Genomic DNA, 11,991 nt, shown 5'->3' on the forward strand with positions numbered 1-11,991 from the left:
CCGCAAGCACCACGTCTGCTCTGCTCGCCGTTGTCGCGTGAGCTATGCCTCACGCAGTAGCTGGCTGTGCGCGCGCGGTGCGGCGACAGGGGCTATTTCTTGCTCCTTCCGATGCGCCGTTCCAACTTACTGGTGTCGGTCGACTCAAGAGTGTAGCCACGTCATCTATAAACCCAGCCAATTTCTGTATCTTCACATTTAATCCCACTTCAGCTTGCTTTGTTTTGCCGCGCATGCTCGTGGACTTCCGCCGGAGGAGTTTCCTTCGAACACTAAAACTTCGCATTTTCATTTCGCCTAGCCATATATGAAGGTTCGCTTTCATGGTTCCTACTAAAAGTCACGTTGATTTGCTGTAAGATGAAAACCTTGTACTTATGTGTATTAGAATAGCATCCTACACTATCATTAGCGCACTATTTAAGGGTATTCTTCGGAGAATTCGCTAAAGCAGTATATTCTAGCGCGGGCAGTGCATGCTGGCATTCCTCCGTGGGGGGTTGGCGCCACCCACTTTTGCCGCTCCACGTAGACGAGTGAACGTGCCTGGAATCGAACGTGCGGGTGCGTGAGCTGGTCGCCCTTCAAAATAGGACTGTTTGAGGAGTACCGTGCGTTTATATTAGAACATGCAGAATAAAGGACTTTGTTGCGCACCTGCAGGCGAAGCAGCTGCATGATTCAGCAGAGATGACGTAGTTCAAGCAAGTAAAATTGCTCTTACTAGATGGACATAGCTACATATGAGTAACGCACCTTAACCGGTTTTTTTCTGCTCACAGCGGAACTCGTTCTGCGTCGACTATCTCGTAAAGCCAAAATTAAAACTAACTGTCGTTGAAACCGCAAAATTTTCATGTTTCCTAGTCACTGCAAGCTAAGTACTACACTCCCTATTCCGAAATACCGAGCGAACACCTTTTTATGAGGCAGAGTGCCCATAACAGCGCCTAAATCCACCTAGTTTCCGGAGATGGTTCGTATTTACAGTTCAATCAACAAGGCTCGTGTTTTGTGGTTGCTCGGAAATACTGCTGGCAAAAAAGTGTCCACTAGTGATTACGTGGCCTAAACATGATTTACAGAGAGTTAGTGCAGCAGTGGATTTATAAAGGGTTCATTTTGTACCTACAGGTGGCGGGCCTGGCTCTACTCACAGTACCGCACCAAGTTACATGGTAACACCACTACCTAGAACTGCTCCCGGCATCACTACAAGCACTACGAGTATGCACTTCTTTCATGTCATAATATTATAGATTTATGTTATAGTATTATCGTTATATTAGCACTCTAGCATTATAATACCATAGTATTGCAGTAGTGTAGTGCTGTTATAATATTACAGTAATATTAGTAATATAATTTTCAATGTAACTGCGAATGGTGTTGCCTGGATGCTATACCACCACGCAGGAAAAAGGGGAACTGTTCTTTACGCACTGGTTTCACTGGGAAAGAACCGGTATAAAAGCTGAAGCTTCTGTCAGCCATTATCAAACATTGCTTTGGTCTGAAGCTGTACTGCGAGTCATTTAGGTGTGGAGTACCTTAGGACCGCACAATGTCCGTTCGCGTCCGTGCGCGTAGCAATTACAACTAAAAAAAAACTCCCCCCACCTCCCCGAAGGGGATCGTGCGGAAATGCGAATGCATTGGGTGCACCGATGAGTGCGCGGCGGCAAGCAGTAACGGAGAGAGGCGTGCGCTCCACTGCATTTATATACATTTTCCGAGCGCAGCGAGCGGAGAGAGGGTACACGGAGAGGAGAGAGAGACCCGCGCAACAAGCCCGCCCCGCGCGCGAGCTCTCTCTCCCGCCGAGCTCCGCGATGCGAGCGCCCTCACACACCCGACCGCGCTCCTCCGCTCCACTCACTCTCCGCTACTCCGCCCGAGCTCCGCGATGCGAGCGCCCTCACACGCCCGAGCGCGCTCCTCCTCTCCCCTTGCCCTCCGCTACTCCCGCCCGAGCTACCACCCGCTAAGAAATGCATTCGCATTTAAAAAGTCTGTAGCGGCGCGGGTCCGCCGCGCCGAGACAACGACGACGACGACGAAGGCAGAACTACGAGGCGCGCGCTCACGTGCGCTCGCGCTGGAGGAATGCAGGCGCACGCCGACGGAGCACGACAACCCCCGACTAAGAAATGCATTCGCATTTAAAATCCCACAGGCACCGGCTGGATACGAGCCTGCGTCTGGTAGACCAGACAGAGTTAGCGTCAGTCGTCTTACCAATTGGCCTACAACCATGAGTTAGTATCCTATTTTCCCATTTGTTTGATTAACAGGATTAGCAATCAACCTCGTAAAAAGATGACAAATACCACTCGGTGACTTGTCGAAGAACGCCCATATTATCTGCATTGCAAAGGCCTGCAAACCTCATGTTCTATGACACTCACCATGACTATGACTATGACACTTGGCAAAGTCGTAGAGCTAATGGCCCTCCATCGCGTTCAGTTACATCTAGAGGATTCCCACACGTTCCCTTATTCTGATTGGATATCGTTCCCAGCTATCTACACAACGGGAGGAGATTGATTGATTGATCGATCGATCGATCGATTGATTGATTGATTGATTGATTGATTGATTGATTGATTGATTGATTGATTGATGGGTTGATTGAATGGGCGGATGGACGGACGCTATGATGAATGGGCCAATGAATGGGTAGTCGAATAGATTGAATTCACGGATGTGCAGAGGGATGGGTAGATAAAAACGTTTTGAATCTAAAACGAGTCTTTTAGAGTCTAATTCTTTTCACTGATGGGTTAGCATGCGAACTCTACTTCATGAATAGGGATTGCAATATACAGCAGAAAAACTTGGATGGATGGAAAGGACTTTATTGTGTAAATCCTGCAGTAGGTAAAGCCCGGTTGACGGGCCGACCTCAACGTGGCCGTGCGTTGCATCCTCTTGGGCAGCCCTACTCGACAGGAACCCCTTTGCGGAGTCCGTGCCTTTCGAGCGCCTTGAGAACCTGCTGGATGGCCCACTCTTGATCCGACTTGTTGGTTGAGGTGATGGCGATTTGGAGATCTGCGGGGTATTCTGTGAAGCTGACGCCGTCTTGTATGGCTGCACAGTCCCATAGGATGTGCCAGCGATTGGCCGTACCTTGTTTGCAGATGTCGCACTGTGCGCTCGGATAATCGTCGGGGTACATGTGATGGAGGAGCGCCGGTGTGAGGACCGACGCAGTTTGGAGGCGTCGTAGGTGTACGGCTTCTTCCCTGCTTAGAGATTTGTGGGGTGAGGGGTATAGCTGGCGAGCAGCCCTCATGTTCTTGAGGATTTCTCCGTATCCACTCGGTGAGTCTTCAGCCGCCGTCCACCATTCCCACTCCGGACGGGCACTTGCGGTGGGGGCGCGGTGGGTGAGAGCGCGCGCTTCCCTGTGGGCCGTCTCATTGTGGTTCGGTGCATACGGTGAACAATTTCCCGCATGGGCGGGGATCCATCTTAGTTCCTTGCGTAGGCCTGGCGAGATTGCTGTTCGCTCTACAATGCGGGCGGCTTGGGGGTTGATGCGTCCTCTTGCGAAGTTGCGGAGGGCTTGTTGTGAATCACTGAGGATAGTGTCGCAGTCCGGTTCGGTCATGGCGAGGGCGATAGCCAACTCTTCGGCCGCAGTGGCGTTGTTGCAGCATGCGCTGGCGGCTTGGGTAGCTTGGCCCGTGCAGGCGTTGATCGCAACCATCACGTAACGGCCGTTGCCGTACTCGGCCGCATCGACGTAGCGGCCGCGGAGGACTGCATTCAGCGGGGCAGCAAATTTGGTTTCCCGCTCCAGCCAGTTTACTTAATTTTCATGTCGGACGAGTTTCGGAGGGAATTTTCTATATGAAAGAACAGCGTGCGAGTAGGAGTTAAACACAACTCTTAGTCAGGGGATTGTGTTCCGCGTATTGCTTTTGCAAGGTGTCAGGTTCCTTGAGGGCGCTTGCAGAGTTCAAGGAAGCGGGTTCGATTCCCGGCCGTTGCGACCGCCTTGCTGATGGAGGCGAAAAGCAAAAAGGCCAGTGTGTTCGAGATTTCGGGGCACGTTAAAGATCCCGAGGTCGTAAAAATTAATTCCGAGCCCTCCACTACGGCTCGCCTCATTGCCTGTGTAGCGTCGCCACGTTTAACCTCAGAATCAATCAATCAATCAATCAATCAATCAATCAATCAATCAATCAATCAATCAATCAATCAATCAATCAATCAATCAATCAATCCTTGGGAGCTCTCGAAGCACGCGAGGCCTGTTCTCTACGAAAGCTCTTCGAGGACGCATTTAGGGTTTCTTATAAAAATACACGCAGGGGTTTCAGCCTAAGCTTTGTCATTTTCTCCCGGGTCCCTCCATGACCGTTGAAAAAACTCTGGTTAGCATGTAAACGCACACACGCACACACAACATGAAGCATCCGACGTGAAAAGGTTGCCAGATGGGTTGTTGAAACGTGGTAATTTCGGAGAGTGCTCTCTAGAAAGTGACTCGATGGCACAAGGTCTCGGATCGCTCTCGGGGGTTGGCGTTTGGGACGTTGGCGGAAGGGTTGGTTGGGGGTTATTGAGGTGAGTGCAGTCAGCTATGACGTGTGCCTGAGTGCCTTTCTCCCTCTTGCAGAAAGGGCACTTGATATCGCGCTCCTGCGTGTACATTCTGTGTAAGAGGACGGGATGCGCCAGCGACCCCGCCTGTGCTCTGTGTACGATCGTTTGTTGGTTCCTTTTGAGTTTCCGGTGGGGTCCGGGGAACCAACACCTGCCTTCCCTGTATAGCTCGGTAATGCCTCGGTAGCTCGTGACGGGGCGCGGTAGTCCCGGCTCGTCCTCGGCCCGGTTGGTCAGTTCGCGGGCGTAGTGTTCGACGAGTTCGTTGCCTTCCACCTGCGAATGAGCCGGCACCCACACGAGCTCTATGGTGCGTCCCGGTGGCCTGCGTCTGGGCAGAAGTGCTAGTGCCGTGGTAGAGACCGTCCCCTTGATGTAGCTTGCGTAGGCCATCTTGTAGTCTGTGACCACGGCCTTCGGTCCCGGTTCTGCGAGGGCGAGGGCTGGGAACGAGTCTGTCGATGGTGGTGACGACGGCAGTCGCTCTGGTTCGGTGATTGGAGAGCGAGGTGTCTGGGTAGAGAATCTTCAGGTCCTCTTCCAGCTGCCGGGATAGTGTTCTGGCCCTTGCGGAACGTCTCTCGTCGTTTCTCCGCGGCTTCAGGTTCCTGGGTAGCGGTTTGGTCTTTTTTGCGTCCCTCCATTCATGGGGTAGCGTTTGCGTTCGCGGTTGCGGTTCGATCTTCCATACCACCCTGCGCAGGACGGCCCGGCCCTGCTCGGTTCGGCTCAGCCATATTCTTTGGTTCGAAAGGTAGGCTTCCACAAGATCTTCCGCCGTGTTGAGCTTGCCCATGCCCAGCAAAGTTTGCGTGGATGAGTGGACGGGCAAGCCCATTGCAAGCTTGGCTGCTTTTCTGATCGTCGTGTTCAGCATTTCTCTGTCCGCCTTCGTTAGGTGGAGGTACGGGTAAAGTACGTGATGCTCGATACGAAGAACGTCTGGACCAGGCACAGGATGTCGTCTTCTTTGACGGCTCGGTTCTCGTTGGTGACCCTGCGTATCATGCTCAGGGTTTGCTCGGACGTTGTCTTGATCTTGTTGATAGCCGCGTACGCCTTGCCGTCGCCCCTCAGCAGGAGCCCTAGGATCCTGATACGCTACGTGGGCTTGATTTCCGTGCCTTTGATGGTGACTATCACGTTCGGCGGTGGCTCTTTGTTTGGTCGGCCGGGTTGCACCATGAATAGATCCGACCTCTGCGGGGCGCAGCTCAGGCCGCATCTTTTTGTATACTCATGGACGGTCGTTGTCGCTTCTGCAAGGTTGCCTCTGCGCAGGCATCGGACCCCGCGCGGTTCGTCTACACCGTTATGTCATCGGCGTGGAACGCGTGGTCCACGCCTTCGATATCGTTTAGTATCTCGGGCAGATTGCCAGATTGAAGAGCAGAGTCCACACGGCCAACCCCTGAGGGGTGTCCCTATCGGCGATCTCTGTCGGCTCCCACCGTTCCTCTCCTATCCGGATGGTCGCCGTTCTCTTTGCCAGGAAGTCTTTGACGAAACCGTATGTTCTGCTGCTGCAGCCCATCTTGCGCAGGTTCTCAAGCACGCTGCATTGGGACATGTTGTCGAAGGCCCCCTTGAGGTCCAGTGCCAGTATTCCGTGCGGTGCGTGTCTCGATGCTTTCTGGATCACCAGTTCGTGCAGCTCGACGAGGACGTCTTGCATGCTCACGTGCTGACGGAACCCGTATATGGTCGCCGGAATCTGTCCCGTCTCGTCCAGGACTCCTTTGAGTCTTCTGAGGACCATGCGCTCCATGACGTCGCCCACGGAGGACGTTAGCGAGATCGGCCGCGTGTTCTCGTTCGTCAGAGCCTTGCCCCATTTGGGTTTAAACCTCACCTCGGCTTCTTTCCACTCTGCGGGCAGCTCCGAGGCTTCCCAGGTTCGGTTGATGTGCCTTTGGAGCTCGTGAGCTGCTGCATCGCTTATGTTGTTCAGTAATTTGTATGTTCATGGCCCGTGTCGGGCGCACTGATTTTTTTGCTTTCGTCAATTGCCGCTAGCAGCTGCGTGATTATTAAGGGCTCGTCCATCTCCGGATTTTCCGGTTCCCCGTATTCCTCCGCTGTCGAGAACTGTCCATTTTCCGTCTTCAGATACTTCGCTTTGAGGTCCGCGATGAGTTTCTGGCCGTCTCCTCCGTAGACGTTCAACACCTTGGTGAGGTTGCGATTGGTTGCAGACTTACTGCTGAGCGGGTCGATCAGGTGTCTGAGCAGGCACCAGGTCTTGCGGGCTGACAGCTTGCCCTGCAGTCCGTCGCAGGTGCTCATCCAATTATCGGGCACAGCTTGGCGGCGTATTCGAACATTTGCTTGTTGAGCAGCGCTATCCGTTTGACCAGGTTCTCGTTGCGTCTCTGGCGTTTCCACCTCCGCGTGAGGGAGTGTCGCGCGGCCCACATGTGTGCGAGCTTCGCATGGACAAACTGTGTCAGCGCTGTTGTGGTAACTTCCTGCGTGAACTTATCGAGCGCAGCTTTTTTATCTTTCCCCCACTCCGTGTACGTCGTTTGGCTGGTGTCCTCCGTTTCTTCCTCGGGGGTCTCGTCCACTTGGTCCGTCGACTTGCGCATGGGGTCCCAGTCGGCGATTCTGGCCTTGCCGAGGGCCGCCCGGATTCTGGGTCTCTTGGTTTTTACGCTCAGGATGTTGTGATTTGATCCAAGTTCGACCTCCTCATTGTGCCAGGTAGCGCCTAGGGATCCCACCAGCCGTGACAGATCCGGTACGGTGTCGCGGCTCGCGCTGTCATACCGTCTAGTCGTAACGCCCGGCTCGTTGAGGAGTGCCATCTCCTGCTCTTCCACCGCCTTCGCGAGGGCCTTTCCGCGTTTGTATTGAAATTTGTAGCGCCATGTGGTGTGCGGGACGTTCAAGTCACCGAGGATCAGGAGCGGCCTGTTCCCCATCGACTGCTTCGCCTGCCTCAACATCTTCTCAAAGTCGTACTTCCTGCGTGACGGTCGGCAGTACGCGATCATCACGAACAGGTTTCCGCTTCTCCCGATGGTTCTTGTGTGGATCTCGAGCAAGGTGTGCACGCAGCTCTCTTGCGCCGTGAGATGTTGGGTTGCTGCCACGTTGTTGCGCAACAGGATCACCGTGCCCCCTTTCGTCGGGTTGGTGTAAGACACGTATCCCGGTAGTCTGGGTCTACCGTGCGTCTCCTGTAACGCAATCATGTCCGCCTCTGGTCGAGGCCGTCAATGTATAGTTGAAATTCGGCAGCCTTGTTGCGGTGTCCCTGCAGTCCCATTGGTAAATTAACGTTTTCTCCCCCCCCCCCTCGCAGGATCTCTTCTTACGGTTTGCGCCTGCTGGCAACCGTCTCCTTGATTTTACTGATGCTACCCTTGTGCAAGGCCTTTAACCGGCTCTTTGCGGCCACTGCCGCCATCTTGGCGGCTTGCGCTCTTGCGTGATCAACATGCCCTCACCTGGGTTTCTATAGTTTGCAGTTCGGCTCGCATGACGCCGTACTGTTGCGTGATTTCATTGATGGCCGCTAGGATCGCTGCCATATCGACCCCTTGCGGCGGTTGCAGTTTCTGACTAGACTGTGGCGCCGCCGTCTCCTCGCGCCCCGAGGTTTCGGCGTCCATCTCCTCTTGGTTCGGCTGTGCCGACGTGGACGGGCTCGCGTCTCCTCGCGCAATACGAGGCGAAGGTGGAAGCCTTCGTGGCACATAGCGCTTCGCGTTAGCGTCCCCGGACGCTTCATTTGGTTTGACTGCCCAAGCCGCGGCCCTACCGCTAGCTAGCGCATCCATTTTAGATGCAGAGCATCTGATTCACTCGCCTTGTCCCTCCGGCGTCGTCGTCGTTGTTGTTGGCGTTGTCCACCCCTCTGCCATTCTCCTCGCCGCGCGAGCTGCGCTCTCCGCCGCTCTCCGCCGCTCACCCCCTCTCCTCTCCGATAACGAACACTCTCTCGCGAGGGGCATTGGATTTGATTTGATTGGATTGGATTGGATTGGATTGGATTGGCTTGGCTTGGCTTGGATTCGGTTGGATTTGGATTGGATTGGATTAAAGTGGATTGTGTTGGATTGCGTTGCGTCATAGCCGCGGCACGTTGCGTCATAGCCGCGGCAGACGCGCTGGGGCCGGCGCATGTGCAGTACTCTCTCTTCCGCGGTTTCCTCTCCTTCGGGCGCGCTGCGCATATAACCGGTGTGCCGTTCTCCGGCGAAGCAACATCCACGCTTGGCTCAAACACCTAGAGTCCACGCCGCTTTACAAGTACGCCAACGTCGTCATCGACTGGGACCAGCTTACGAAGTCCCCTCAACGTTATGAGCGCTATAAAACGCGTTCCCTTCGCCGCTCCGCCTATGCGTCGCATCTACACAGGGGTTCCCGCGAGGGGAGGTGGGAGTTTTTGCATTTTCTCCATTAGTGCCCTGATTTGCTTGTTCTTCAGTTGGATCTGAGGGTTTGGCTTTTCTACGTGCTTTTTGAGTTCTGCGCATTCGCCGCACTCTGTGAGTCTCGGCGTTTTGATTGACGGTTGCGAGGGGAGGGGAGGGAGGGGGCTTGAGAGGAGAAAACTCATTCTCGTTAGCGAGAGCGACGGGAGACCTGTCCGTCCAGCCCACCTTTTTCTCGGTGTTCCTTTGTCGGCTTGACCCGGCCCGGGCTCTCGACCTGGACCTGGATCTCGAACGGGACTCCTGCCGTCGCCCAATCCTGCTCCGGCTACCACCTCTTGCCACTGTCTCCCAGCGGCGGCCCCGGGGCCCGCCGATGGCGTCCGGGTAGCCCTCTTTCGGCTGTCCCGGGACCGGGACCGTTAGCGGCTTTGGTGTTCGCCCTTGCGGGCTGGTGTTCTCGAGCGGCTCCTCGAAGAGCTGCTACGTTGGGGTCGCCCTATAGGACCTCTGTTTCTTAGATTCTCTTCGTCTTCCGCCCAGCGTGGGGGTCGTACGACGTATGGTGTCTTGAATCGTGCCTTGCCGGCTCGGTCGGCGGTGAGGTGCTTCCCGCCGCACAGGCTGCACTTGGGGATGCAGGTGTGCTCTGCGTCCGGGTTAGTGATGCCGCACCCCCGGCATATGAGGTTTTGGGGACTGGGGCACACGTCCATGCGATGACCGACGCGGCCGCACTGGTAGCAGACGTCTATTTGCTTGCGGTGTAACGAACACTCCATCAGCGAATTCCTGTACCGGACATAGTTCGGGACTTTGGGCCCCGTGAAGGCGATGATGACGGACTTGGTCTTGCCTATGCGGCTCGTCTGAAGGGCCGTCGGATTGTGCGCGTGGAGGACCAGCTCTTGTATTTCCTGGGCGGTTTCCGTTAGCGGGATGCGCCGTATGACTCCCTTGACAGTACCGTGGGGCGCCGATTCGTACGCGCTCAGCTCATGGACCGTCCCGTTGATGACGATGCGCTCCACCTGGGCGTACTCTTCGGCATTCTGCCTCTTCGGTTTTATTACGATAACGATGTTCTGCTGGCGATTTGGGCAAACGACATCGTTCTTGGCCTCTGCCCTGTCGACTTGCGCTGCCCAGACGATGGCTCGGCAGATCTCCACTCGGGACACTTGTACTACTTAGAGGGCGCCCGGGGTCTCATTACAATCTTGATGTCTTTCGGAAGGTCCGACATGCGGGCGGCCTGCAGCAGCTTCCCCTTGTTTACGCTCCGCGTCTTCCGCTAACGTGGGCTTTCGCCGGTGGCGCTCCCGAGGGCTCTGCCACGTCGGCTGTCGTTGTTGGTGGCTTCAGCGCCGTCTTCGGTTTTTGACGTCTTCTGACCATGAAGGATGTAGGGCTTCGTCAAGTTGCTGAGTGCAACTTTTTACCCCATTTTCCCCCATAACGGTGTACGTTTATGGAAATAAACTTCAACTTCAACTTCACCTTCTTGGCCTTCCTGCTTACTTAGCGTTAGGCTTAACTTTCCTTCGCCTTTTTGCCTGAGTTTCTCGCCGGCGAGTTTCCACCCCAGGACTTTGGATACTTGCTCTTGTGATATATCTTCGCTGTCGACTTCGATTCTCATAATGGTCGACCTTTTAGGTTACTTTCCGCTCTTCCGATTAGATACAAGGTCGTTTACAGCTATAATGTAGCCAGCGAGACTCCGTGGAGCGGTCTTAGACCTATCGCCTACCACGGCCGAGGCCGGGTCTTCGTTAGGCTTAGTGACGGGTGCTCCTCGTAGGCCATAAAATCGGCTCTAATTGTCGAAAAAATGATCCCCTACCTCGGAATTGGGTATCCCGATGGCCTACGTAACTTCATACACCCGGTTGATGTACTCTCATTAGAATCCAAGTTGATTATCCGGCGCAATTAGCATAAAATTAAAGCCGTTCCACTCAATGTGAAAGCTGTCGGAAGTGCAGAGCAGTGATTCGTCAGAATGGGCGGTACCGCCGTTATCCGGTCACTGCTATTACCCCATGCAACAAATTTCCCGCCTTCGCAGTGCTCGCGCGCCCCCTGCTTGAAACTGACCCAGCGGGAGTTCTGTTCTCCTTGTGCTTTTCTCCCCGCACGTGCCGGCGTTGCAGTGCCACATTTAGCGTGTACTATGGTAAAAACCAACCCAACTGACGTGGTTAATTAAAGGAACACGGGCGCTGCCGGTTAATTACGTATATTTTTCCTCAAATGTACTGTAAAGGGGAATAGCAGTCACGGCGGTAGTTGATCGTCGGGGTTTATTCAAGGCGTAGCGTAAGGCAACGGGCCGAGCGCAGGTCCAGCCGGTACGAGCTCGTGGGCATGAACGCCCGAGTCGTACCTTCGTCGTCTTCACAATAATTCTCGGGGAATGCCCGAATGGGCGAATGGCGCTTCGGCATCTACTATTGTTGTGCCGCGTTAAGTTTTCTTGTTACAGTACCTATAGTTTTCTTTGCACTCAACAACGGGAAGATGTATGACAAGCGCCAGCGTTTCACGAGTTTCGAACGCTTATGACTCTACACCGCTTGGCTTTGGAAGCCTCTGGGGCACGCCGCGAACGACAACGTTATCGAGGGACACCGCCTTGGTGCTTTATATACTTGGGTCGAGCGAGCGAGCTAGGACGACAAAGCGAGCGCCTAAAGTGCTCTGCACTTAAAAGGACAGAGAGCTTTCGGGAACCGTCCGCACTGCTCGGCTGCTCCTTATAGCGCCTGTGCGGCGAGAGAGGCTGTTTTTTGTTCCTTCCGATGCGCTGTTCCAAATTACTAGTGTCGGTAGATTCAAGAGTGTAGCCACGCCATCTATAAACCCAGCCAATCTCTATCCCTTCACATTTAACACCACTTCAGCTTGCTTTGTTTGGTCGCACATTCTCGTGGACTTGCGCCGGAAGAGTTTTCTTCGCACGCGAACCTCCGGATTTCCATTT

The sequence above is a fragment of the Haemaphysalis longicornis genome, unplaced genomic scaffold (assembly GCF_048455015.1).
Source record: "Haemaphysalis longicornis isolate Haplotype H1 unplaced genomic scaffold, Haemaphysalis longicornis Haplotype H1 scaffold_4, whole genome shotgun sequence".
NCBI lineage: Eukaryota > Metazoa > Arthropoda > Arachnida > Ixodida > Ixodidae > Haemaphysalis > Haemaphysalis longicornis.